A 27,781-nucleotide genomic window follows, 5' to 3' on the forward strand; every position below is an offset into this window, starting at 1 on the left:
TTGGGATGTTCAATGGGTGAGAAAGTATAATGCAAACATTCCAAGATTCCTAAAACTTCTGGTCTCAAGCATTTTGGATAAGCAATTCTCAACTTGTAACTCCATTTCATTTCCTCTGCCACCATTTCTGATTTAGACCATCTTTAATTCTGCTTTGAGCCATTGTAATGAATTCCAATTGGCCTTCTTTAGTCTAGACTCTTTCCATTCCAATCCAATTAACAGTTCTTCAGGCAGATCTTTTATACATGCTCCTAGTGCAAAACGATTTAATGACTTCCTACTACCTAGTAAATAAACTCCATTCTTCACATATTTTAAAGAAAGGCTCTCTAAAACTTAGCCTTAGCTCTATCTAGCAATGAGCTCAGTGGTTATAATCAAGATCCCTCAATTCCCAGAATCCGTTTTTCTCACTTTCAAAACACAGGGATTAAAACTATTTCCTTTTGTTTCACTATTTGATGATTTTATACTTTAATTGTTCTTAGGGTAAAATGTATATTACATATTAAACAACTTGCATTTCTTGTTACTACCAGAATATGATCTACAGCAGAGGTTTTCTCAACATTTTGAGGATTTAGACTCCTTTTGAAAGTTTAATGAAAGCTAGTGACTCTCCCTACAGAAAAATTACATACAGAATTTCATGGGGGCAGGTGTATGGACTGTGAGGATCTCTGGAATTACTTGATACTTTCCTGCATTATCCTCATTTCACCCCCACTCTCTTTTTTTTGAGACAGAGTTTCACTCTTGCCACATAGGCTAGAGTGCAGTGGTGTGATCTTGGCTCACTGCAACCTCCACCTCCTGGGTTCAAGCAATTCTGCCTCCTCAGCCTTCCAAATAGCTGGGATTTCAGGTACCCACCACCATACACCCAGCTAATTTTTTGTATTTTTAGTAGAGGTGGGTTTTCACCACTTTGGGCAGGCTGGTTTCGAACTCCTGACCTCAGGTGATCTGCCCGCCTCGGCCTCCCAAAGTGCTGGGATTACAGGCTTGAGCCACTGCACCTGGCCCACCCCATTCTTTGTATCTACATTTTCCCAGTATATCCCAGTTAACTGTTGAAACCTAATTCAAATGCAACATCCTGAGACCTATATATTTTCCCTTATTAGATATGAATGACTTATCCTCTAAATCCTATATCATTTTTTTGTGTACCTTTCTCAACACCTATGGCATCCTGACTCATATGTCATTCTTCGTGTATTTCCCTCTAATTGCAGGAGGCTTGCAAGGAGGGCTTGTCTCTCTCCTCTTTGCTTACTCTATACTCTTTATACCATCCCATCACCCTGATGTCAACCTTGAACATTAAGGATATTCCACAAGCATGTATTAAATCAATAAATGAAGGACCAGAGGAACACTTTTAAAGACTAACTTTACATTTACTTATGTATTTAAATTTAATTATATATTTATTTGTATTTAGAAAAATAGTACAATGCCACTATTATTACCAGAAACTTGTCAAAATGTCCTAATAAAGAACTAGAAATAAAAAGTGAAGATGGGCCATCTGGCAGTGGATCAGCTATAGAATTTCAGGAAACATTTCTGAGAAAGACTAGATAGCGGTCCAGATTTGGAGGTAAAATAGTGTTACTGCCTATGATACTAAGATCAACTTTCACAACCATGTTGTGTGTTACATGTTGTATGTTACATTCTCAATTCAAAATGTTTAACTTTGAAAAATCTTTTTTTAGCTTGGGGAAAATAAAACTCATATCCTTTGTTCTTCAAAGTGGTACCTTAAGATCAGAAAGAGTTCAGAGAGTATTTTGGAAAAGCATCATTCAGAGAGTATTTTGGAAAAGCACCAAAAGTGGTGTTCTTGGCTTGTACTGATGACTAAGTAAATAACCCTTTCATCCTATGCATTTTCTTCCAAGGAAAATAGCTGCAACCCATTCCTTACTATTAGGTTACACTCTGATCCCCTCTAGTCAAAGATTTAAGTTTTTAAATTAGATGACAATAATGACTCCGACTTCTTATTGGTCTTGAGATCAAGATTTTCCTGGGAAACTGGATACATCCCAGCTTACAGAGACACCATCCTGAGCTCTTCTAGATTAGCTTGCCCATGTCTGTGACTATATACATCTAATGTCCCCTATAAGGAGGAATTTTAGCCAAAACCCCCCATCCTGCATGGCTTTTAGCAGAAAATTGCATTCATTCCATGGTTTATGCAGTGATCTCAGATAAATTCACTCCTTCAATAGATTCTTTAGAAACACCTATTAGAAATTTCTGAAAAATCTGTTTTTTGTACTAAATTACCATAGTAGAATAACTTAAACATTTTTTTTTCTCTGTAATTGGGAATGGGGTGGGAATGGAAGTGATGTGTTTTGGATCTGTGTTCCCCACCTAAATCTGTTAAATCATAATCCCCAGTGTTAGAGGCGGGGCCTGGTAGAGGTGATAGGATCATGCCAGTGGTCTTTCATGAATGGTTAGCACCATCCTGTTGGTGCTGTTTTCATGACTGTGAGTTCTCAGAAGATCTGGTTGTTCAGTAGAACTTCCTGTCTTGCTCTCCCTTGTTCCTGTTCCTGATATGTAAGAAGCTCACTCTCCTTTTGCGTTCCATTATTGGAAGCTTTCCAAGGCCTCCTCAGCAAATACTACCATGCTTTCTTCACAGCCTACACAATGGTGAGGGAATTAAGCCTCTCTGTTTAAAGACATAAATTTCTCAGTCTCCAATATTTATTTACAGCAATGAGAGGATGCTCTGATACAGGAGGTAAGCTGTATGTGGCATAAAAATAGCCCATTCCGAGCTCATGCTTGCAATCCTCATTGAAGGACAAGGGAGAAGACATGGTTAAGTGATGGTTCGTTCAAGGTAAGACAGGCCCAGGAAAGAATCAGTATTCCTTAAAACAATACTGTTCTGGGTTTTGTTTTCAAGAAGCTGGAGTCATCCTAACAAGAATAATGGTCTTTCCTCAAGTGAGGCCAGGCTGTGCTATCTGGGGAAAGCATCACTGGCCTTGTTGAGGTTCACCTGCTCCACAGCTCAGCTAAGGACTTAACTGGTACAGGCCTTGCTGCAGTGGAGCCTAAGCTGGATATGGAAAACAAAAGGGGAGCTCTGAACTTCAAAACACAGGGCTGAGGGGCAGAGGGAGAAACACTTATAAACACAGGCCTGGAGGGAGAGGAGGAACACTTATAAAAACTCTTCCCTGGCTATAGAAAGGGAACACCTTTCACAGAATGTCTAACTCTGCACGGTCAGCTACTAATGCTTGGGAATAAACAAGCTAAATACAAGTTTAGTTGGCTGAGAAATACAACTCTCTATATACCCAATAAGATTATATACACTATATATTTCTTACCCTGTATTATACTTTAAAAACATAATCCAGTAAATCTTGTATATATTTGTTGAGACAGGGCCTCACTCCATTGCCCAGGCTGGAGTGCAGTGGTGTGATCCTAGCTCACTGCAATCATGAACTCCTGTGTTCCATTGATCCTCCTGCCTTAGCCTCTTGAGTAGCTGGGACTACAGTCATGCACAACCCCACCCAGCTATTTTATTTTTTCAATATTTTGTGGAGCTGGGGACTTGCTGTCTTTCCCAGGCTGCTTCAAACTTCTGAGCTACTTGACTGTTTCATAGAAAACTATGTCCTTCTATTGAATGTTTTGTGTTGGGTGAGCAGGATTGGAACAGCGGGATATTTCTGGGTAGAGGAAGGTGGAATTTCCTTTCTTGGTCATCTCATATGTTCTGACAGAAAGGGAAAACCACTCCCCCTACTCCGAATGAATAAAAATTATGAGTGGAGTAAACTGCAGATGCTGGCAGTGGTCAAGAAATTAGTCTCCATGCCCCGGTTGAGGACTGTGCGATCAAGTTACCTGGCGGAAAGAAGAGGGCTTCCCAAGTCTATGTTACACTGGCAGGTTTGGGGAATGACGTAAGGAGGCTTTTCAGACAGGAGGGACTATCCTTAGTAAAACTGTCCACAAAGAGCCCATGACTTCCTTTACACTACTCACGACTTCCTACAATAGGTATCCGTGCTCCTAAGCAACCTTTTTAAAGCAGAATGTAGTTATTAGGGTTCATGAAAGGAATGAATATTCAGACTTTCTAATGAGGCTCTGCATGAGAGAAGTGGTTTCTGGAAGGAAAGTCTGAATTCAGTCAAGATGACAGTGGGGTTTTTGCCAGTGAAGGTGTATGGCTGCTGGCAGTGCTTGGAAGGCCCATGGGATGCTGAGGGACAATGTGGGTGGGCCACCAAGCCTTTGTTCTGCTTTCCTGATGTGTAATGACCCCTAATTCAAACCCATACGGATTAGGGCTGGAGTGTGTTGAATCAGACATGAGCTTTGTTTCTATGGTTCTCTCATGATCAGAAACAACCTCTCCTCCTTGTGAAATGTTCGCATCCTCCCACTTCACATTCTCCCTGATGAAGCCAAGCACAGATTTGCAGTGCAGCCATAAAAGCAGTTGGGGAAGTTCATCCAGGCAACCCTAAGTTTGTTGGGGTCTGGCATTTACAACCCAAGCCAACCATGGAGTGACTAAAAATGATAGACATCTTTCCCCATCCTGTTTCAGGAAGTAGTGAGCTTCCTGGGACATCTGTAATGCTTAGAAGTTGTCTGAAGTGGGAAGGGCAGTTCAAAATGTTCAGAACCTCTAGTTTCCTGAAATAGCTAAAAGCAGCCTGCTGGCCTGACTGACATCTATGATGTTTCACGTGGCTGAATGCTTGCCTGGGTTTAGAGAGAGAGATTCCCTGAAGGAATCATCATTATGAGTTGATAGGTTTCAAAATTTGCATGAGGTAGTTCAGCAGCTCCTAGAAGAAAACACTGGGGCCAAGCTCCATGACATGAGTCTGGGCAATTTTTTTTTAAGTGACCCCAAAAGCATAGGCAACAAAAGCAAAAATAGACAAATGGGGTTACATCAAACTAAAAGCTTCTACACAACAAAATAAACAATCAAGAGAGTGAAGAGATGACCCATAGAGGAGAGAAAATATTTGGAAACCATATATTTGATAACAGATTAACATCCAAAATAAATGCAGAAAACAATAGTAAGAAAGCAGTCAACTAAAATGAGCAAAGGATCTGAATAGGCATTTCTCAAAAGATGCACAAATGGCCAACAGGCATATGAAAAAATGTTTAGTGCCACTAATAATTGGGGAAATGCAAATTAAAGTCACAATGAGGTATCACCTCACCCCAGTTAGAAAGATCATTACAAAAAAGACAACAGATATTGAATGTTGGCAAGAATGCAGATAAAAGAACTCTTCCACACCGTTGGTGTAAAAGTCCATTAATATAGCCATTATGGAAAACAGTATGGCGGTTTCCGAAGATATTGAGAATAGAACTGTCTGCAATCCCACTATCCAAAGGAACCAAAATCCATGTGTCAAATGGTGTCTGCACTCACATGTAACAGCAGGATTATTTACAATAGCCAAGATAGGGAATCAACCTGTGTCCATTGACAGATGGAGGAAGTCTGCTGTATACACATTATGATATACTACTTACACAACTTCCTTAACAAAAAAAAAAAAGAAATAGAAGAAATTTCTTTTTTGAGGCAGGGTCTTATTCTGTCACCCAGGCTAGAGTGCAGTGGTGTGATCAAAGATCACTGCAGCCTTGACCTCCCAGGCCCATGCTATCCTCATGCCTCAGCCTTCCAAGTAGCTGGGACTACAGGCATAGATCACCATGCTTAGCTAATGCTTTTGCTTTTTTTTATCTTTTAAAGAAGCAAAATCTCCCCATGTTGCCCAGATTGATCTGGAACTCTGAGCTCAAGTGATCCTCCTACCTCAGCCTCCCAAAATGTTGGGTTTATTGATGTTAGCCACTGCACCTGGTCAATTCTGTCATTTTTGACAACATGGATGAACCTGGGAGACACTGTGCTAAGCAGAATAAACCAAGCCCAAAAAGACAAATGCCTCATGCCTCATGATCTCACTTATATGTGCAATCTAAAACAGTTGAGTTCAGAAGCAGAGAGTAGAATAATGGTTATCAGGGACTGGGAGTAGGCTGGAGGGAGAGGTGGGGAGTCATTGGTCAAATAATATATAATTTTAGTTGGAGAAATAGGATTAAAGAGGATGTAGTGCACAACATGGTGACTATAGTTAACAGCAATATATTGTATTCTTGAAAATCGCTAAGAGAGATTTTAATATTCTCACCACAAAAAAAAAAATAAGCATGGAGGTAACACATATATTAATTGGCTCTATTTAGCCCTTCCACAATGATTACATATTTGAAAGCAGTTGTATACCATAAATGTGTACATTTTTGGTTAATTAAATCAAAGTTATTTTTTAGCAGGATGCTCTGAAATTGGAACTCAGTTTTATTTAAACCTTGAAGTCTGGAAACAGGGACATAGTGCTTTTCCAAAACTGCCAGGAAGGCGTGCCTTAATGCTCTTGGGATAGAAGTGGTCATGTGTCTTACAGGCCGACGATGGATCCCAGCAGCAGTTATTCTGTTAGACCCTTATGGCTTAACAATGCAAAAAGAGCACCTACTTACTTTCTTTAGATTAACTCTGGATGCTGATAAACTAAGGAAAAATACCTAGACAGGGACATTAATTAGTTTGTTTATTCATGTAAAAGCCTGTTCCATGCTTGACTTTGGAAGTGCTTTCAGGGACACATTACTCACCAGAAGAGAGGCCTGCTGCTTCCATTCTGGTACTTTCCAATTAGCCACTTCCCCACTTACTGTAGCTCTATGAAGACAGAAAGGAACTAAAAGGTCCATGAAACACAATGCCAATTCTATGCAATGTTCTGCCTCATCCAACCCTCCCTAGCCCAGAGTAATTGCTCTCTCTTTTGAGTCACTGTAAACTCTCATTTGGCACTCTGCATTGCAATCTTTTTATTTCACGTACTGCCTCAGCAGCCGGATTGTCATTCAGTTCACTTCAATACCATTCAGCTTAAAACATTTATTTCTGTACCTATCACAGGTCAGGGACTGTGAGGCACTGGTGATAAATAGAAGACTAGTTGGTACCTGGCATCTAGTAAATAATTTCATATGCAGATGAAGATACTGGTACACAATCCAAGCATAGTGGACTATGTGCAACAAGAAAGAATGATCAAGGTAACAGATGGCAAAGCGAGGAGATACAGGGTTTGGGGCATCCCTTGGAGGGGTGTCACCTTTGCTGGGCTCAGGGATGATTTGAAGTCCCTTGGGCAGGGATAGGGGAAGCAAAAGGAAGGAAAATTGTATTTCAAGCGGAAGAAAGGCAAGTAAAAGGAAAGTCCTGGAATATGTACTATTTGATCAGTGTAGGGAAATGTAAGTAGTTTAGCACCAATAAAGCCTAAAAGTTTAAATAGTAAAGATCAGCAGGAAGTGATGCTTGGACTCAGATGATAGACTTTAGCTTATTATATTATAGGGCTTAGATTTTATCCTAGGGCCAATGGGAAGTTATGTGATGGTTTGGGTAAGTTAGCCACAGAAATTATTATGAGTTAAAATGTGGAAAATGAATTAGAGGATGACTAAGACATGACTGAAGTGGTAGTGGCATCTGGGGATTAAAGAGATATTTAGCTAACACAGCCTGAAGAACCTGGCATTTACAGATCTGAGGGAGGCGATGGGGAGGCATTTAGAGCCATTCTCAAGTCCTACCTTGATGAATGTTGGTGCCTCTAACAAGGAAAGGGATGAGATAGGAGCTCAAGAACCTCTTTGTAAGAGAAAATCAGCTCATTTTGGACCATTTCAGTTAAAATTGTACACTTTTGCACTGCATGGACAATCTGAGACAACCTCCCAGGAGGCAATCAGAGGTGAAATCTGGACTGCTGGGAAGAAGGCTGGGTGTGCATCTCTTCTTGCTTGCCTCTGAGCCTGTCCCTGGGCCCTGGCACTGCAGCTATCCACTCTGGGCTTTTGATGATGTAGTAATTATGGTGCTAATGATGAATCTTTAATCAGAGGTATACTTTATCCACTTACGGCATTGTTTAGGTAAGGCTGAATTTTTTGCCAAGCTCTTGGGACTAAAGTAATTTGGATGTCTCCATGAATTCACTCACCCTCTCTGTCATGCCACTTCCTTTGACGTTTTCTTTGTTTGCAGCAAGAGGCTCTAACTAGTCTCTCCTGGGACCCACAGAGTCCAGGAAGTGATGTGGTGCAGACACAGGGTACCATATTTCTAGTAGCTGCCATGATAAAATAGCTGACTCTACAGCATAGGACAATGGGTTCTCCCAAGACTGAGAAGAAAAGATACTGCTTAAAACATCACTTATGATAACGCTTTTGCCTTAGGAACTCCACCAGGTGTTGTTACGGTTTTTAAACATTTTCCGTATTTCAACAGACCAGTGATCTATCCAATTGAAAATTTAAAGCCTCTGAAAATGTATTTATTAACATATACATAAAATGAGTGTTAATCTAGTGGGACAAGCAGAAGTAATTAGACTCCAATTGCTCTGAACACCCAATTATTTTTCAAAGAGATTGATCTTAGAAGTAAATGATCAACTGACTTTTCCAAGGTAGATGTATTTTTATCTGGTGGTAATGTGGTACATAGAATCGTTTTTCACTTGGCTGTCGCTGCCTCCTTGAAGGTCGCCAGAACATTTCTGTTGCCTCTGAGCACACTGGTGGGGTGCTTTGGAGTGAGTGTAGCACTAAGCTTCATGGCAAGGGACATGTGATAAAAAGTGGGGTAGCCAGAGGTTCAGCTACTGCAGTGATAAGGATGAGCTCTAGCCTGGCATCAGCCCAAACGAGGTGGGTGGCAAGGGTAGGGAAAGCTGATTTTGGTAGACAGGCAGAGTGAAAGGTGAAAACCAAACAAAGAAAACCAGAAACATAGGTGAGATGGGAAGAGCTAAATGTAGAGGTCAAGGGACTTTATTCACTTGATCACACATTGCCTTTAAATGATTTTGTCAGTTTTGCTTTACGTATTTTCTTCTGCTGGAGTTTTGTTTTTAACCCACTCACTCTCTATTTTCTTTTGGTTATTTTTCATTACCTAGAGAATGATGATTAAAACTGATTTTACAGAGCAAGTAGTTGTTGTATTAGTCACTTTTCATACTGCTATGAAGAATACCTGAGATTGGGTAATTTCTAAAGAAAAAGAGGTTCAACGGACTTGCAGTTTCACGTGGCTGGGGAGGCCTCACAATCATGGTAGAAGGCAAAGGAGGAGCAAAGCCACACCTTACATGGCAGCAGGCAAGAGATCCTGTGCAGGAGAACTGCCTTTTATAAAACCTCTGACCTCATAAGACGTATTCAATATCATGATAACAGCATGGGAAAGATCCACCCCCATGATTCAAGTACCTCCTACCAGCTTCCTCCCATGACACGTGGGGATGATGGGAGCTACAACTCAAGATGAGATGGGTGGGGACACAGCCAAACCACATCAGATGTTCTTTAAATTAAGCATTTGCAGAACACAGCTGAAGTTTAAAGTCACTGTGAGAGACAGGTACCAAGAGGATTTAAATAGGTAGTGTACATTGTCTGTACCCTGGGCAGAGTTTGTAATCTAGTGTGGGAGACGGAATATAAACAAGTGAATACATAGCACAGCAGAAAGGGCTAAAAGTCCGGACAGTTACAGTGGGAGCTCAGCCAGTGTTGCAGTTGGTGGTAGCATGCAGGCAGATGCATGAGGTGGAAGGCAAGCAGCAGATCCAAAGAGATCCTCATAAAAGTTGTCTGAGGGGAATCAGATAGTCTTAAAATCTTTCCATTTGTTTTTTTTCCACAAGATATTATCATTATATCATTATTATTATTTTCCCAGAAAACACCAACACATTTACTAAAACCCTACACATCTAGTTATTATATGTATCCAGAACATTACTCTCAAACATTTTTATAGCTTGATAGCTAAAATACGGCCTTGTGATATTAGATTAACTTTGGATCATTGTAGCTGTATGTTTATTCTATCACACCAGTTGATAATTTATCAGGCATACTTTCTCCCTTGTTTGTAGAGGAAACTACTAAAACAGCAATAATATATTTGCATTGGGAGATCACCAGATGAAAAGTTACTTTAAAGATATCTTAATCCAAATTGTAGATTATGATTTTTGTGAGTGAAATTGAGGGAAAGAACAGAGATGAGACACACATCAGTTCACTGGCTACTTGAATTTTTCTTTCCATGAAGTGACTGTTTAGTCTTTTGCCCGTGTTTATACAGGATTATCTCGTTTTCTCATTGTTTTGTAAGAGTTCTTTATAAATTCAGGATATGAGTCCTTTATAAAGTGTATGTATTGCAAGTACGGTTGATTCTTATGATGTCCGGTAGTCACAATCCATAAAGTTACCCTGAAAGCTGAATTAGCATATACAGAGCATTTTTCTGTGTGGAGATACAGGGTTAGGTTACTATGAGCTTCTGGTCACCTTTTTGTCAACTGATCAATGCATAATCTTATTTTCTGTTTCAAGCCACCTAAGTTAATATGCATTGTTGATTCATTAATAGTGAAATTACTGCTAATGGCACAACTCAGGTCTAAAGGAAGCTTATCCAAAGCATGTACTTTCTCTGTAATTCACATCACAGCCTTCTAGAGCTTAGGAACCCTAGACAGTACTCTTGGTCATTTACAAAAGCAAAATATCCAATAAAAAGCCTCAGAATACAAAAGATATAGCACTAAAGATACTACACAAAGGGCACTTGTTTACAGAACAAGAGCTAACAGGAGAAGGCAGGGCATGCTATGACTCCTTGTTCAACCTCAGGTGGAAACGTGTGTGTTGGGCGACTCGTATTTCACTGCTCTGCACAGGTCTGTGAATGACTGAAAGCACTGTACTGATTTTGGAATTACAAATAAATTTTAGCAGGTAGGCGAATTCACAGGTTCAGAATATGCAATGAGGAGGATCGACCATGCCTCACTCTAGTTTGCCATCTTACACACTCAGCTGTCTTTTGATGGACAGAAACTCTTAATTTTAATAAAGTTCAATTTCCCGGTACTTTCCTCCATGGCTAATGCTGTGTGACTTGATTGAGAAATATTTGCCTATATCAGGATCACAAAGAGGTTCTCCCTGATTTTCTTCTGGAATTTAAATGTCTCACACTTAGATGCAGGTCCATCTGGAATTGATATTTTTGTATATAATAGGATGTAGGGCTTGTGATTTTTCCTTGATAAAGATATTTGGCTAACCCATAACCACTGACTGCAAAGATTATCCTTTTTTCTACATTGTGGTGTGAACTCTGCATATATATGTCATCTTATGAATCCTTTTCTGTTCCATTTGTTAGGTATCTGAACTTGCAGCAGTAGAAGACTGTCTTGTTGACTGAAGTTTAAAAGTAACTTGGTAAGTGTTAGTACAGAACTTTTACATTTATCTTTTGAGATTATCTTAGCTATTCTTAGCCCTGTGTACTTCTACATAAACATCAAAATAAGCTTATCAATTTCCACACAAAAAAGAAAAAGATAGAATAATGTAGGACTGATTAAGATTGCATGGAATCTATAGATCAATTTGGAAAAAAGCTGAGATGTTGAGACTTCCAATCCACAAACACGTACTGGAGGCACTTATTTAGATCTTCTTTAATTGTTCTTAGGAATGCTTTGTAATTTTAGTGGAAAGTTATTGCACATATTTTGTGCTTGATTTTTCTGGAACTATTATACATGGTATCACTTAAAAATATTGTTTTGCTGTATATAAAACTATAGTTAGTTCCTAAATATTGGCCTTTTATCTAATAACCTTGCCAACTTTACTCATTAATCCTAATATTTCATTTATAGATTTTACATATAAAACTTATAATCTATAAAATATATGTGTATGCATACATAAAAATATATTAGTATAGGCATAAATAGAAAAAAAATGACTCAGTAGAGAACTCACACATATGCATGGACTTCATATGAGAGTGAATATTATATATTATTAGGGAAAAGTTACTTCATATATTTATATATATTTGGATATATAGGTAGAGACAGGGTATGACTGTGTTGCCCAGGCTGGTTTGGAATTCCTGGGCTCAAAAGATCCTCTCACTTCATCCTCCCAAAATGCTGTAATTACAGGTGTGTGAGTCACCATGCCTGGCTGAATATATTCTATATTTGGAATATATTCTATTCCTTCTTTTCTCCATTCTTATATTTCGTTTCTTGCACTTGCTGGAACTCGAGGATAATAATGAATAAAACCGGGATAAGCACCATCTTTGTCTCATTCCTAAACAGGGAAATTTCCTCAATATTCCACTACTATGGAATACTGTTTGCTACAGAACTTTGTAGATTCTCCTCAACAGATTAAAGACCTCAGGTTTTCTGCTGGTTTGCCAAGAGGTTTTGGCCTAACCAAATGTTAAATTATAATCAATGCCTTTTCTTATTGAAATGACATATTTGTATTTGAATGTGGTGGATTACATGGATTGATTTTTCAAACATTAAATAACTGCTTAAATAAGCTTGGGTTGGACAAGCTGGGTTATCCTCATTACATATTGCCAGAAGGTATTTTCTGTCTTCGTAGGATTTTTATACCCACACCCATGAGAGATAATGGCTTGTGATACTTTTTACAATGTCATTTTCAGGCTTTGGTATCAGGATTGTTTTAGATGAGATTTCCCAAGAAAAAGATTCGGACAGATTTGCTTGTAGGCAAACAACTTCTCTAGGGAAGTGAGGAAAGTTTCACTGTGTTGTAGCGCAGCAGAGGCCATGGATGATCTGAAGGAATCTTTGAACCTGGGCACCCCCTAAGCGTTGCTGGTAAGGCCAGAGGGATGGGTGTTTATACCCTGAACAGCCCAGCCTTTGTACAAGGTTGCCCTGGGTTGGTGTGACCTTGGAGAGACTGTAGCTGTCTTTGGCCATCAGATATTCCCATGGAGGAACACAACTGAGAACTTTAATAGTCTTATCTAATAGGCATTTAATAGTCTTATTTCAGTTGGAAGCAATGGTTGGAGAATAAGTTACACGAACTGACAAAAAAGAAAAAAGAAAAAAGAAAAACAACTTGAAGTGCTTCAGGCTGCAAACGTAAACATGAAGGGGCAGAAGGAGGCCACCTGGCTCTGTCCCCAACCCAAGACAGGAGGGTAACTGTCAGGGGCCCTTACCCATCACCATCCTGTTATATCAGCCCTGCAGGAGGGACAGAGGGAGGGAATGTCAGAGGTGGGAAAGAACGCAATGGGAATGAGGAAGAGTTTGTAAACGTAGAACCAGGGTCATGGGTGGGCGGCAAGGGAGCTCTGGGAACCCCTGCCCTGGCTTGGGGTGGTGCCAGCCCTCCCCACAGGAACTCGGGGAATACTGCTGGCTTAGTCCCAGCCATGCCCGCCAACTTCAAGTGTTAGCTGCCAACACTCAAGGAGGCAATCAGCAACTAGCCGGGAAGGCAGTGTGCTATAGCATCTAGGACAGTTCCACTGGCCTCATAAACTTAAATGGACCAAAAGTGGTAGAAATACAACTATATCTGTATGCTGATGGGAATAACCACATACAGATGAAAACTGAGAATTGAGTAGAAACTGAAAAGTCAGTTCTTTGAAAAGAGCAGAAGAAAAACACAATGAAAAGAATCCTCTTCTACCCTATGCATATATTTAAAAATCTCCAAAAAGTACAAGGCGGAAACCAAATGCATAATCATTTCCTCGATATATTAGGAACATTGAGGTGGTTATAGATTATATAGTACTTAATTATATACCAATACATTTGAAAATTAGGTGGATTGGATCATTTCCCAGAGAAATAAACCTGCAATTTAATTTTTCAATGTGGAGGTCACTGGTCATATTGATAAGAGCAGTTTCAGTGAAGTGGTGAGAAATCCTGATTGAAAGGCATTTAGAGATGATTAGGAGAGGAAGCGGAGTTAAAACAATGCTTTAGATAATTTTGGGGTGTAGGGAAAATAGAGAACTTGAACGGTAGCTGGAAAAATAAATAGGTCAAGAGAAGTATGCTTTAAGATGGCAGAAATAGCATCCTATTTGTGTACTGATGGGAATAATCTGATGGAAATAAACTGATGCAAAAGAACAGTACAGAAATTGTTAGAAAGATGTTCCTTATTTTTTCTTTTAAAAATCAGCTTTCTTAAGTTGAATAGAAATATTCCTGTCAAGGTAAAAAGAGACAGCAACTGAGTGCAGGAGCACAAGATCGGCTTCAGATGGAAGCACAAGCGGTCATCTACAACACCACGTAGAGCGTTCTGGTGTAGACACTGGCTGCCGAGTAAATGTGCTGTTAAGTCTTTGGAAATTTTCTTCTGATTCTGTATTAATAGATGAGACAACTAAAGAAGTAAATTCACTCCAAGTTGTTCTACAATTTAAATGTAATTTAAGGTAAAATTGACAGTTTCAGGAGGATTTAAACCACCTGATTCTAAATTTGCTTGACAAAGCAAATACAAGCCAATTTTGAAAAAGAGAAAGGTATGTGTGAGGGTTACTACCATATAGCAATGTCTGTTCTTTTATCTATAGCAACTAAGATAGTTTGGCATTAGCATAGGCATAGATAAACAGAATAAAAATGACACTCAGTAGAGAACCCAAGCATATGCAGGGACTTCATGTGAGAGTGAATATTGTGTATTACTAGGGAAAAGTCATTTAATAAGCATCTGGGATAAATGAGTATCCACATAAAGAAAATTAAACTAGATTCCTATGCCAAAGCATACACAAGAATGCTATATAATCTAATACCTAAATGGAAGGGTTAATAATCAAGACTTACAGAAGAAAGATATGTCTATTCTCCAAAGTCTTCTTGTGAATACATATTACCCCTGCCCCCGGGAAAGTCAGTCTCTCTATGATCTTGTTTCTTATGCTCTAAATGGATTTGGGTAATGAGGTATCCCTCACTGTGGTCTCTCTGATGAAAAATAGTCATCAGTGGTGCACTGATAAGAAACACCCATTTTTAAATGGATTTATGGTGACATTCACTAATATCCTTACTGCTTCCACATGTTTTCCTCAGTTTAAGTATTTTATGAAAAACACCCATCTTGTCTAGCTATGCTACCTAATCATATATATCCATGTTATATGACATAGCCCGTCTTACAAATGTGTTTCATAAATATGTTGGAAGCTTCCATCAGCTGCATAAGAATTCCTGTGGGCACAGAAAGAAATGCTTTGTTTACCTATGAAACAAACTTGCACATCTTGCACATGTATCCTGGACCTTCAAATAATAATAATGAAAAACACCTACATTTCCTCCATCAAAGAAGAATAAATTTAAAAATCATCTATTACTTGGTTTAATGAGCCTACCTGCAGAACTATATCAGGTGTCTATTTATGATGGATAATTCACTTAAAATCTCTGGTTATTTCCATAATTACACACTAGTCAATTTTGGTATTGTACTGTTATCATTAAAACTATTATCTGAAAAAAAAAAGAAAGAAAAAAGAAAGGAGTGTCCTTTTGTCCTAAAATTCTTCCACAGAACTTTGTTTCCTTGTTCGGCCCTTCTCTCTTCTCATCTCTGTTCCATTCCTCGCCCTGCTCCATGCCCCCACAGAGCTGATCCAAGCCTGGAATGTCTTTGAAACCAATGGGAGTTCTGCAGGGGGCTTGGCAGGTGAAGCTGAGAAATGGGACCTTTGTAATTCTTGCCTCTGCACTTTGCGGGATTTGTCAAAAATTTTTGACTAGAGATCCAAATGCTTTGCTTTGAATTTTGTGAGCTCCTTAGATCTCTGCCACAGACATTCTTCTTAAAGTATATCCAGCCAGATAATGATCTCCTGAGACTCCTACCTGCTTCAGGTCCACACATTCCTCAGTGGGACTTGTTGGAAGGTAGTGTGTGCTTGATCTTTATTTCTGAAACTCAAGTTCCAGCTAAGAAATATTGAGGGCATCTAATTAGCATGAGAAGCACACATCACCTTCCATATACACCACTTTTTTCTTCTACATAATTCCAATTGAAAGTTTGCTCACTTAAGGAGAAAAGGAGAAAATTTAATTGAAAGCGGTGAGAATAGGCTGTCCACCATCATTCTTCTTCACCCATGGCTCACGTGGCCGATTTCCCCTTTCTATCCCTATTTTGTTGCCCCCCAAATGGGCTGAATATTCCCTTGAAACTGTACTCTGTATTCACAGTCATTAATAGATTACCAGTATAAATAGGCAATAAAAGGTCTAGAGCTTCTCACGCAGAATCAGGAGTTGGGCCAATGAAAATCAAGACATGTCGGAGTGTCATGAATTGCAAATTTTAATCTTGAAGTAAGAGCAAATCCAAAAATGAGGTTATGTCACCAAACTGAGGGCAAAGATGGGGGGGTGAGGCAATTCAGTTATCTATAAAGTAGTGGAAAACAACAATTCAGTGTTTAGGGTTAAAAAAAAAGATATTTAAGGTTGAACATACTGGAATTTAAGCATGGACCCTTGAAATAAGATAGAAAGGGTAATGCCTACTGGTTTTAATACTGGGGGTGATTATCACTACCTTGCCTTTCTGAACTAGACACAGAGATTAACCTCTGTTGATACAACCTATGTTCTCCCATATACATTTACTCTGCATGTACTAATAACATATTTTTTGAGAGATGAGATCTTGTTCTGTCACCCAGGCTGGAGTGCAGTGGTGCAATCATAGCTCACTGCAGCCTCGAACTCCTGGGCTCAAGCATCCTCCCACCTTGCCTTCTAAGCATTGGCATTTCAGGCATGAGGCACCATGACTAGCTTAAATGTTTCTATTATTTTGCTTCTGCCATAAGATTAAATTGCAAAGAAATACGCTAAACTTTAAATATTTATACTCTAAGGGATGTCTGCAATCTGGAGCTGTCAAATCATAAAACGCACAGCTTCATCAGGTGGTGAGGCCCCATCACTGAAGGTAAGTGCAAGCTGAAACGCCAATTGTCATTTTGGCATTGGGTGCAAAGTTAAGCCAGAAACTATGAGTTACCATTTCTGTGAAGCAACTCCGTATGAGGTATTATGACAGTTGTTTAAACTGTCATGGAGGAATTGCTCTGCAATTCTACTAGTTCAACTAGTTGCTAATTAAGCAGTCTGTGTTGACCTGAAATTACATGCACAATGATCCTGATGACTCTGAACACTAGAGTGAAACAAACACAGAACATAGCTAAAGTTAACATTGTGTAAATTGAATTTTTAAACCGATACAATATTTCATTCAGAATACATAACAGTTTTACATTTGAACTTGTAATGCTCCTGTTATCTGAAATAAAGCAAAGCAGAGGTCATTAATGCTAAGTTATAGTCTAAATAATGTATGCACTAAAAATAGTGGGCACAGGCTTAGTATATGAAGAAATGTGGAACTAACTTGCAAGTAATATATAGTGTGAATAACATCAAAGCATTTATTTTCTGCTACCAGTATATATATATATACATATATATATATATATGTGTGTGTGTGTATATATATATATGTGTATATATATGTGTGTGTATATATATGTATGTATATATTTATCACTGGGTTCCGGTAATATGCATTTTTACCTGTAAGTTACTATATAGGTTCTGAGTTCATTCACACAGAATGGCTTAATATTGTAGGATTGTTGTTAGTGATTAGATTGTATACATAGAATGACAATGTACTTTAGAATTTGAGATAGGCTTTAATTCAAGTATCCAATCTTATTATTCCACTGAAGATTGAGGTATCATGAAACTCCAACATGTTGGTATATACATTGACTTTGTTAGACTATCTCTAGGCAGTCTTAAATGGAACAAAATACCATTATCAGGTCATATGTTCTAACAGAGGGGTTAGAAAATACGATCTTTGTATCAGTGATTGCAGAGTGATCCTGACAATAATGTTCTTGGGCAGAGATTGGGAGAATTTGCCCCTTGCTCCTTCCTTACTATGAATTCCAGGAAACTGAGGAGAGATGTAGCAGAGAATAGCTTGGAGTTAAAACAGGTAGCACTGACCTCTACAAGTCTTTTTCTTTAGGATAAGCATTTTTATTTTTATTTTTACTTGTGTCTAGCTTATTGTCTGGAAACATTACATGCAGACTTTTTCTTTCTTGCCTTTTCTCTCTCTTTCCTCCCTTTCATCCCTTTCCTCCCCCGCTGTCCCCTCCTTTTTACTCCCCTCATCCCCCAGAGAAATTCTGAAATAGGTCACAATGCTTCCTATGGTCTCTACCTGTGTACATGACAGCCCTGCCAGAGAGTACCATGTTCAGAATATCACTCCACTTGGAAGCTCTCCTGCTCCAAGATTCTCTATCCAAAGCCCACTGCTACATTCCCTTCTACCAACGTTCTTGCGTTGAGCTGTCGACTTTGACCTTGAAACTCTATTGGATTTGTTTTGTTTGTTTCCTGCTAAATAGCTCTGGCATTTGGTCTTACATGGATACTTTTTGTGACCCACTTCATTCAATAAAGACTTATGTCTAGATCTGCTCGGATACCAAGACAAATACGACATCTTCCTGCCCTTAAAAAGCTCACGGCCTACAGCCAGCCAAATATAAAAACCATGCTTCAGAAGAATACATTCAAGTAATAGGCACATTTTAAAAGGACATTTATTGCCAAGTGTGCAAGTTAGGTAACATTATATTAAGAATTTCTCATAATAAATTCAAATAAATATGGAGAAAATTAGATTCATGTAGATGCAAATATGTATTTACTCCTAGAAACATAGGTTTAAAGTTCAGAATATGTCCCTCTTGATGTAATAATGCCAAAGAGAGGTGGAGAGATATTATTTGTAAAGTGGGCATACATTAGTCATCTGCTTTATGTAAATAAGACCTAGTAAACTATTACTATTATTATTGATAGGGTTTCCCCTGGGTATGTCTTAAAAATAAACTTTTATTTTGATGATTGACTATGCCATGACAGTTTTGATATCTAACAAAGTTTAGTAAGATGAGATTTTTACCTGAAATGGATCTCATACTAATTTGCCCATTATGCCATTCTAATATAGCATGTTTTTCTCTTATATGTAATATGACAGCAGAATTTTCACAGAAGCGGGGTAATATGCTTATATTTTGTAATACTCTTCATGGCTACATGAACGTACATGCACACGTCTTAAGGAATAATTTGTTTTTGGTGTAAGATTGGCGCTTATCAATGGCCTAAGATGAGCAAGACTGAAAGGCAGAAAACGGTAATTTTGGTTAAATCATAAGTGAAGGGCTACTTTAGTAGGGGATTCTCCTAGGTTTCCTATACTCTGATAACAGAAATGTTACCATTTACATCCCAGAGACAGTTATTTGTTATGGTAAGGGAAATGGCAGCTACACGTCTTGTGAATTTTGGTTTTATGATTTCACATGATGAAAGGCAGCATGACATCCCATCACTGATTCCGGTGCGTGTCACCTGCACACGGGCAGTGCCGTGTCTTTGAGGTGAGCACATCTGAATGCGAGGTTTAATTACTCTATAAATTTAAGTCTAGAGTTATTAAAGAACAGTCTGAGTAGGTAGTGTGGGTGATTTAACAACACTAACCTGGGCATGTAGAATCACATTTCGAATAGGTAGAGACAGCTTATCAGTGTCTGCTTTTCAAAGGTTATCTATTTCTTTTCTTCCATTCGCTTGTTTTTACTTACCTGTAGGTTTGGGTTACCCTTGTTTTGTGACGGTTTCTGTCTTAACAGGAGGTCTACCAGAAGTCCTTTTCTGAGTGGGGTCTCAGCTCTGTTTTGGGGTCACCCCATGGACTTCGGGATACTGTTGTTTACATCAACTCAAGTGCCTTCTGCTCTGCCCTGACACTGGTTATTTAGGGGGATAACTAAATAACTCCCACTGTGTCCACCTGGGACTCTCATGGACCACTTTGTCATGGTCTCTGATAATAACGTCCTCCTTATCTGCCAGGATTTCCATTATTACAGTTTCTTTCCAATATGGGTCTTGATTTCTGTAAAGAAGGACTGTAAGCCAAGATAGGCTCTTTCTACAAGAAGCCTAGGTAGATTTGGTGTGTCAGGTGAGACACAACGAGAAGGTGAAGCCAAAATGCATAAAACAGAAAAAAAATATCTTACTTACAAATTCCATGGAGGTCAGGGTGCCGTTGACGGGAGGTCCAGAGGCAGCAGGCGTCTTAGGATGGGAGTGGGAGCCGGAAAGAGCAAACTTCTGAAGCTGGGGCTTTATTAGGGCCCGCAGGCGTGCTCCCTCGGGCCTTCCCACTGAGTTGTGCATTGATTGGCTTAGGGAAAACAGGTGCAAAGGGGGATTTGTTGACAGGACTCTGGCATTGATCATTAGGTTTAATCATGGCCAGCAGCTGTGGGGTGTGTTGGGGTTTGCATCACTGAGATGAGGAACACGTGGGCTGTATAGCAAACACCACACACCGTGGGGCAGTTTTAACCAGGCCAAAGGTGATGGGACATGACTGGGTTTCAGACAGCTTACATCAGGCCTAAAAGTGGATACCGACCAGGTGCAGTGGCTCGCACCTGTAATCCCAGCAGTTTGGGAGGCTGAGGTGGGCAGATCACCTGAGGTCAGGTCAAGACCAGCATGGCCAACATGGTAAATTCCAGTCTCTACTAAAAAATACAAAAATTAGCAGGGAGTGGTGGCAGGTACCTGTGATCCCAGCTACTTGGGTGGCTGAGGCAGGAGAATTGCTCGAACCTGGGAGGTGGAGGTTGCAGTGAGCCGAGATCATGCCACTTAGCTCCAGCATGGGCAACAGAGCAAGATTGCATCTCAAAAAAAAAAAAAAAAAAAGTGTGTGGGGGGGGTGGATACTGAGGTAGAGACTCTATGAAACCAGTGTATGGCATTATCTTTGCTTGCTGAGATAGTAAGCATTGGCAATATTAATATTAACGTACCAAATAGCTCCAGATTTCTTAGGCTGAAAATTATTTGTTTTCAAACAAATAAAACAAAAACCTCAAAACCTCAATGAACTAGATGTGAAAGTTTGAGGTATGTAGACATGTTTTGGAAGGAGATTGGGAGCAAGTACTGACTCATATTTCTCACATAATGACTAAACAGGATTTTTCAGTCAGGTACAAACAGGAAGAAGAAAAAAGGGAGTGGTCAGTGAATCAAAGAGAAGCTCTGTGGAAATAGGTGGTCAGAGAGAAATCCCAGGGATCAGGGTGGCCATATATCTTTCAAGAATGAAAGTAGTCCAATACTCAATTTTGAGTTGTGCAAAGTATCTATTATAAAACACTGCATCCTCCTGTGTGTAAACACCTATAACAGTATTGTGTCAATTATATGTCAGAGAATAAAGAATTTAGTGTTCAGAAATGAGAACACATGGACACAGGGAGGGGAAATCACACACTGGGGACTGCTGGGAGATGGGAGCATAAGGGAGGGATAGCATTAGGAGAAACACCTAATGTAGATGACAGGTTGATGGATTCAACAAACCACTATGGCACATGTATACCTATGTAACAAACCCACATGTTCTGCACATATACCCCAGAATTTAAACTATAATAAGAAAGTACAATTGCAGGGAATGTTTAGTAATACAGAAAATGCTTATAATAGAATGTTGTTGATAAACAAGGATGATACACACACACACACACACACACACACACACACACACACACAAACAGGAATTTAGTGTTCAGAATAAGCACTGAGTGGAGCTGCTGAGGGACAGTGGCCATGGCATGATGAAAGAATCCAAAATCCAAAGTGATTGAATAAGAACAGGACTTCAAACATGGAGACAAGGAGGAGACTGCATCCAACTCCTAGCTGAGTGCTGGAGGGAGCTCCTGCTTCCCTGCGAATATTCTCAGGAATTTTGTAAGTCTGTTGTTAAGCACAGCTATTATTAAAATTGCAATGAGGTATCATCTCAGGCTGGGCATGGTGGCTTACACCTGTAATCCCAGTACTTTAGGAGGCTGAGACAGGTGGATCACGTGAGGTCAGGAGTTCAAGACCAGCCTGGCCAACATGGTGAAACCCCATCTCTACAAAAATACAAAAAACTAGCCAGGCATGATGTCCGGTGACTGTAATCCCAGCTACTTGGGAGGCCGAGGCAGGACAATTGCTTGATCCTGGGACGCAGAGGTTTCAGTGAGCCAAGATGGCGCCATTGCACTCCTGCCTGGGAGACAGAGTGAGACTGTGTCTCAAAAACAAACAAAAACTTCTAAAACAATTGAACTCACAGAGATAAAGGGTAAAAAGATGGTTATCAGTGTCTGGGAAGGGTTGGGGTGGGGTGGCAGGGAGGTGGGAATGGTTAATGGGTATGAAAACGTACTTGTAAAGAATGAATAAGACCTATTATTTTACAGTACAACAGGGTGACTATAGTCAACAATAATTGCACATTTTATAACAACTAAAAGGATATAACTGATTCTACTTGTGTATCTTAGTGTTACAACCAAAACCCTTAGTTGTTTGTAACACTAAGGATAAATACTTGAGGGGATGGATACCCCATTCTCTATGATGTGATTATTATGCATTGCATGCCTGTACCAAAACATCTCATGCACCCCACAAATATAAGCACCTACTACGTATCCACAAAAATTAAAAATTATATAAGCATAATTAAATAAGTTGTATTGAATAACATAAGTAACAAATAAATACCCCAAATATCACTTTCTGATTGTTTTCCTACGTTTTACCATGATCTGTGCTCTGAGGTTATTCACGCATAGTATAGCTGCATGGTGGCAACAGTATTTAACGGTTAAGTGATTGCACATCTCTTTCCTCCTCCAGGTTCAGCAACGGCATTTGGGTAGCGTGAATTCACCATGGTGGGAGTATTTACGTCATGGGCATTGGCAAACACCACATGTTGGGCTTTTTGGTTGTGAGGTTGATTAACAATTACCAGTAACCGTTGGTCGCTTCCCAACTCGTGCACATGAATACCAAAAAATAAGGAGGTAGATTATGTGGCCCAGGACATGATGAAGAAGGAAATAGAGAATTTAAAAAAAAAAATGTCTCCAGGGAGCAGATGGCTTCTGAGGAGAGCTGAGTTACACATGAGGTTCATGACTTCCCTCTGCACTTCCTCGCAGGGTGCCTGGATCTTCAAGCAGAGCTCCATACCTGTGCTGCTCATGTCCCGTAAATATGAGCCCATCTGTTTCAGTTCTGGTATAACATCTTATTTCTAATCTTCTATTTTGGATACAGAAGTGATATACATATTTTTTATCCTTAATCTATTCAGTAATGTTGAGATAAACTGTATTTCTGACAAGGGAGATGTTAAAGCTGTATAATCATATTATTTTTGGTACTTTTTAAAAATGTTACATTGGATTCATAGTTTTATCATTATCTGGCTTTCGATTACATCCCAAGCATCATGCTTATTAATTGAAATCTCCTTTGATTATGTTAGGCAGATAGGATAATAGGAGACCTTCTAACAGATGTTTCATTGCTGGAGCAGTGGTGTTCCTGCCTGCATCACTTCTTTGTGTTTTATTTGCCCAGTTTCTCAGCTACAGTCACTAACAGCTTGCAAGTTGCAGCCTGTGTTGTTTTCTGGCCGTGATGAAAGCAGGGAAGCAGCTCCAGCTTCCTTACAGCACGAGATGATACATTGAGTAATTCTCCTGCTGTGTGAATCTATGATCTAGTAGGTATAGGGGTTGAGGGTGTGGGTTCTGGACCCACATTGCTTGAATTCCTCCGAGTCCTTGTCCTGCCACGTTTCAGCTGGGTAACATTGGGCATCTCTCTCAACCTGAGGTTTTGTCTTGTCTGTAAAATGCAAATAAGGATGGTATCTACTTCACGGGCGGATTAGATTTCTGTGACTGCCAGAACAGATGATGACAAACCTGTTGCTGAACGCAAGGGAAATGTATTCTCTCAGAGTTCTGGAGGCCTAAAGTCCAAACTGTAGGGGTCAGCAGGGGCACACTTTCTCCAGAGGCTCTAGGGTAAATTCTCTCCTTGTCTCCTCCAATTAATGGTGGTGGCTGGCATTCCTCAGCTGTGGCTGCACCATTCCAGTCTCTGCCTTTCTGGTTACACTGCTTCTTTCTCTTCTGTTGGCCTCCCCCGTAAGTTCCTTAAAAGGACACTTGCTATCGGCTTTAGGGCACATTGACTATTCCAGGATAATATCAAGATCCAACTCCTAAATTCAAAGAATAAAAAGAACTCCCTCCACTCTAAAAGAAATCTTAACAGCTGATCTCTCCTTTCCAAAGCCATGAGAAATATACACACTCCAGTGCTGCAGAAAGCTCCTAGTCCTCTGCACGATTTAGTAATCTGAAAATAATCCTGCTGCATTTGCTGTTTCATGCATTTACCAATTCTTTATTTTACATAGTTATTCACTGTACCTGAGTTCTGAGTTTTCAGGGGGTCATCTAGATACTTTACTTGACATTCATTTTGGTTTAAATTAAAAAAAATAAAAGACTTCAAATCAAATTTTCTCAAGGGATCACTCTCTGCTGCACAGAAATGACTTTGCCTTAAAACGAAAGTACATTACCTGAGGACTACAATGCATTAAGAGGGATTGTAAAAACACGAAAAAAATCTGGTAGGATTAGCTCAGTATAATGCCATATTGCACAATATTTCCAAGTTTAGTCATATTATACTACATTGAACTTTTCAGTTTATTGATTTTCTGTACATTCTTGTTAAGATGGTATAATAGCTATTCAGAAAAGTTCCAAATTGAAAAACTCTACCTAGGAAAGTAACTCTTATAGTTCTACTAATTAAATGTCCTTTCACTGGGAGGTAGGCTCCTCTATTCTGTATTAATTTTCTGGTCTTCTAGGAAGTTAATGCAAACTGTTTAATGAACAGAGAAGTGTGATTCACTTCCTGCATTCTGGAAGACAGCTTCAGAAGAAGCCTTTTCAACTTCTCCTGTCATGGTATCAGCAGGATATTAGTTTTCTGTAAACAGTGATAGAAGCCTCAGAGTCCTGCCAGGACTTCAGAAATTGTGATAGAGTATTCCTTTTCTCCTTCCAAAGTCATATGCTAGCTGTGATGTTCTTACTGCATGTATATCTATCCTGCCAACATCTTAGGAACCAATGTTTAAAATGGAGGCCCGATCTTTGCCGTTATAACTTTTAGAGTATGGCTCAGCTTAGAGTGGCCCACAATTTAGAATTACAGTAGCTACAAGCAATTGAAGTTCATTTTTCTCTTTTGTTCTGGAAGTCTGGATTCAGGAAAAGCTATGCAGGCATGGCACTGTGTGGTGTTAAAAGTCCAAAGTCTCTTCGTTTTTTTGTTTGTTTGTTTGTTTGTTTTTTCACCTCAGCCATCCTCAACATGTGGCTTTTGCTTCATGGGCCCAGTTAGTTGCCCAAGCTCCAGCCATCAAGTCTGCATTCCTGGGAAAAGGAAGGGGCCAAAAAGACATGCTTTGTTCCTTCAGATATACTCAGTGAAAGGCACGTAGGACACATCTACTGGTACTTCATTGACAGGAGCATGGTCACATGATAGTGATTCTTTGTGAAGGGGAAATGGTTTCTTTGCTTCTGGAAGCTGTATCCTCAGTTTGTCCTGAACGTTTATTTAAATCATTTTAAAATGTACTTTTAAAAGTTGTCTTTATTATTTTTGAAATGTAAAAGAAGTTATGTAGTAAACAATAAAATAAGTGCAAAATATAAAAACAGAAACTAAATTTCTCCTAAAATTCTTTCATATAAAGAAGCATTGGCAGTAGTTTAGGGTAAATGCTTTCCATTTAGTTTCTATATAATAATTTCAATGTAATATATAAGATTACATACAATGTATTTGCTAAGATGACAAAATATTTTGAATTTATTACCATGTTGGTAACTAAATATCTATGACATTCTTCTTTAAGGCAATATAGTGTTCCATTGCTGGGCTGTCCCATAATTTCTCTAACAACAAGGCCCCTATTAATATTTTGTTCTTTCCTTACTTTTCTTCTGTTAAGATGTAGTCACATTAACCACGCATGCACAGATGTTGCTTTGGTATTTGTTAATACAGTGAAAGGTCTGGAATTTTACCTTACTTGTAAGCCAACAAGTTATCCTGATACAGTTTCACTGATGTCAGCCGACGGCTCCACACTCCTGCATCAAACAGAAAGGATTTTATCACTTACGACACCGCAGCCAGCAGAGGTCTATGTTCACATCAGTTTCCCTTCCTTTTGACTGCAGTTCCAGGCAGCTTCTGCTCATGCACTGGGTTGTGTTGGAGTTGAGGAACCCCAAGCCTAGGAAACCCCAATCTTTTAAGAGGGCCACCATCAAGCCTCTCCAAACTTTGCCCCAGATGGACCCATTATCCTTATCATAATGGTGGGTAAAAAAAATATGCCTTCTACTGGAAACAGGCAATCTGTCTTCCTACACAAACATCATGGGAAAGATACTCTGAAGCAGAAGTCACAGGGTCTCTGTTTACAAGCTGGGCAGAAGTCCAGAGACCATGGAGAACTGTCTCCCTACAGTAGGATTTCCTCACAGCAAAGAGTTCAGTATCTGTCTTGTCTCATAGTGATTCCTCTACAGGTAGCCTCTGTCAGGTTGTCCTCCCTGAGAGTCTGGCTTTCCTGATGAACATCAATGACATCATAGACCGGGTGACAGAGAAGGGAAGTCCAGGAAGCCTTCATTTGAGAATGAGTTTAGAGTTCCCTGGACTAAATCATATCACATACATATCTAATATATGCCAGAAAACCAACCAACCAACCAACCAACCCACCCCAAGGTTCAAGATGAAAACGTCTGTTCTCATACACGACTGTCTTTCCATCCATCAGCATGTACTTAATGTCTCTCTTCCCTGAGTTTACTTTGCGGCAGGCACGATACTGATAATGCTATCCAATCTCGGTGTTAGCATAGTGATATGTTTTGGCTATGTCTTCACCCAAATCTCATCTTGAATTGTAGCTCCCATATTTCCCATGTGTGGTGGGAGGGTGAATCATGGGGGCAGTTTTCCCCATACTGTTCTTGTGGTAGTGAACAAGTCTCATGAGACTGACGGTTTTATAAGTGGAATCTCCTTTTGCTTGGTTCTCAATTCTCTCCTCTGCCGCCATGTAAGACATGCCTTTTGTCTTCTGCCGTGATTGTGAGGCCTCCCCAGCCATGTGGAACTGTGAGTCCATTAAACCTCTTTTTCTTTATAAATTACCCAGTCTTGGGTGTCTTTATCCACAGTATGAAATTGGACCAATACACATAGAGAAGAATACATTAAAACAGTTCCTCTTCTGTTTGAGGATTAGTTATATGTTATACAATTTTATAAGTTCACAGAACATTTCACATTTACAGAACATGTAAACACAGTAAGTCAAATATTTGTGAAATATATTCCAAGACCAATTTAAATTTATCATCATTATCATTTTTATTAGAGGCATATTTGCTAGTTTGTTTTGTTCCACCAATGCTGATAATAGAAGCCACTTATAAAATTGTTCCTGAGAGTGCCTACTTAAGACTTAGATTTTCCTAAAATATTCTAAATAAGATTCTGATGTTCTTCTCTCCTTTCCAGACACACACTCATATTTAAATTCTCATGCTTGTTGAGTATTTCCTTCTATAGGACTTCAATTTTCTATA

The 27,781-nt window shown here is 39.4% G+C and overlaps 1 long non-coding RNA gene across 7 annotated transcripts in view; it reads left to right on the plus strand.

Annotated features, from left to right (window-relative positions):
* Positions 1-27,781, plus strand: part of LOC120367605 (uncharacterized) — an 88,166-nt gene that overhangs the window by 29,517 nt on the left and 30,868 nt on the right. For all 7 annotated transcript variants that reach the window (XR_012518971.1, XR_012518969.1, XR_012518974.1 and 4 more), the window contains one exon: positions 11,390-11,448. This is a non-coding gene — a long non-coding RNA (uncharacterized LOC120367605). The remainder of the gene's footprint in view (positions 1-11,389; positions 11,449-27,781) is intronic.

The sequence above is a fragment of the Saimiri boliviensis genome, chromosome 8 (genome assembly GCF_048565385.1).
Source record: "Saimiri boliviensis isolate mSaiBol1 chromosome 8, mSaiBol1.pri, whole genome shotgun sequence".
Taxonomy (NCBI): Eukaryota; Metazoa; Chordata; class Mammalia; order Primates; family Cebidae; genus Saimiri; species Saimiri boliviensis.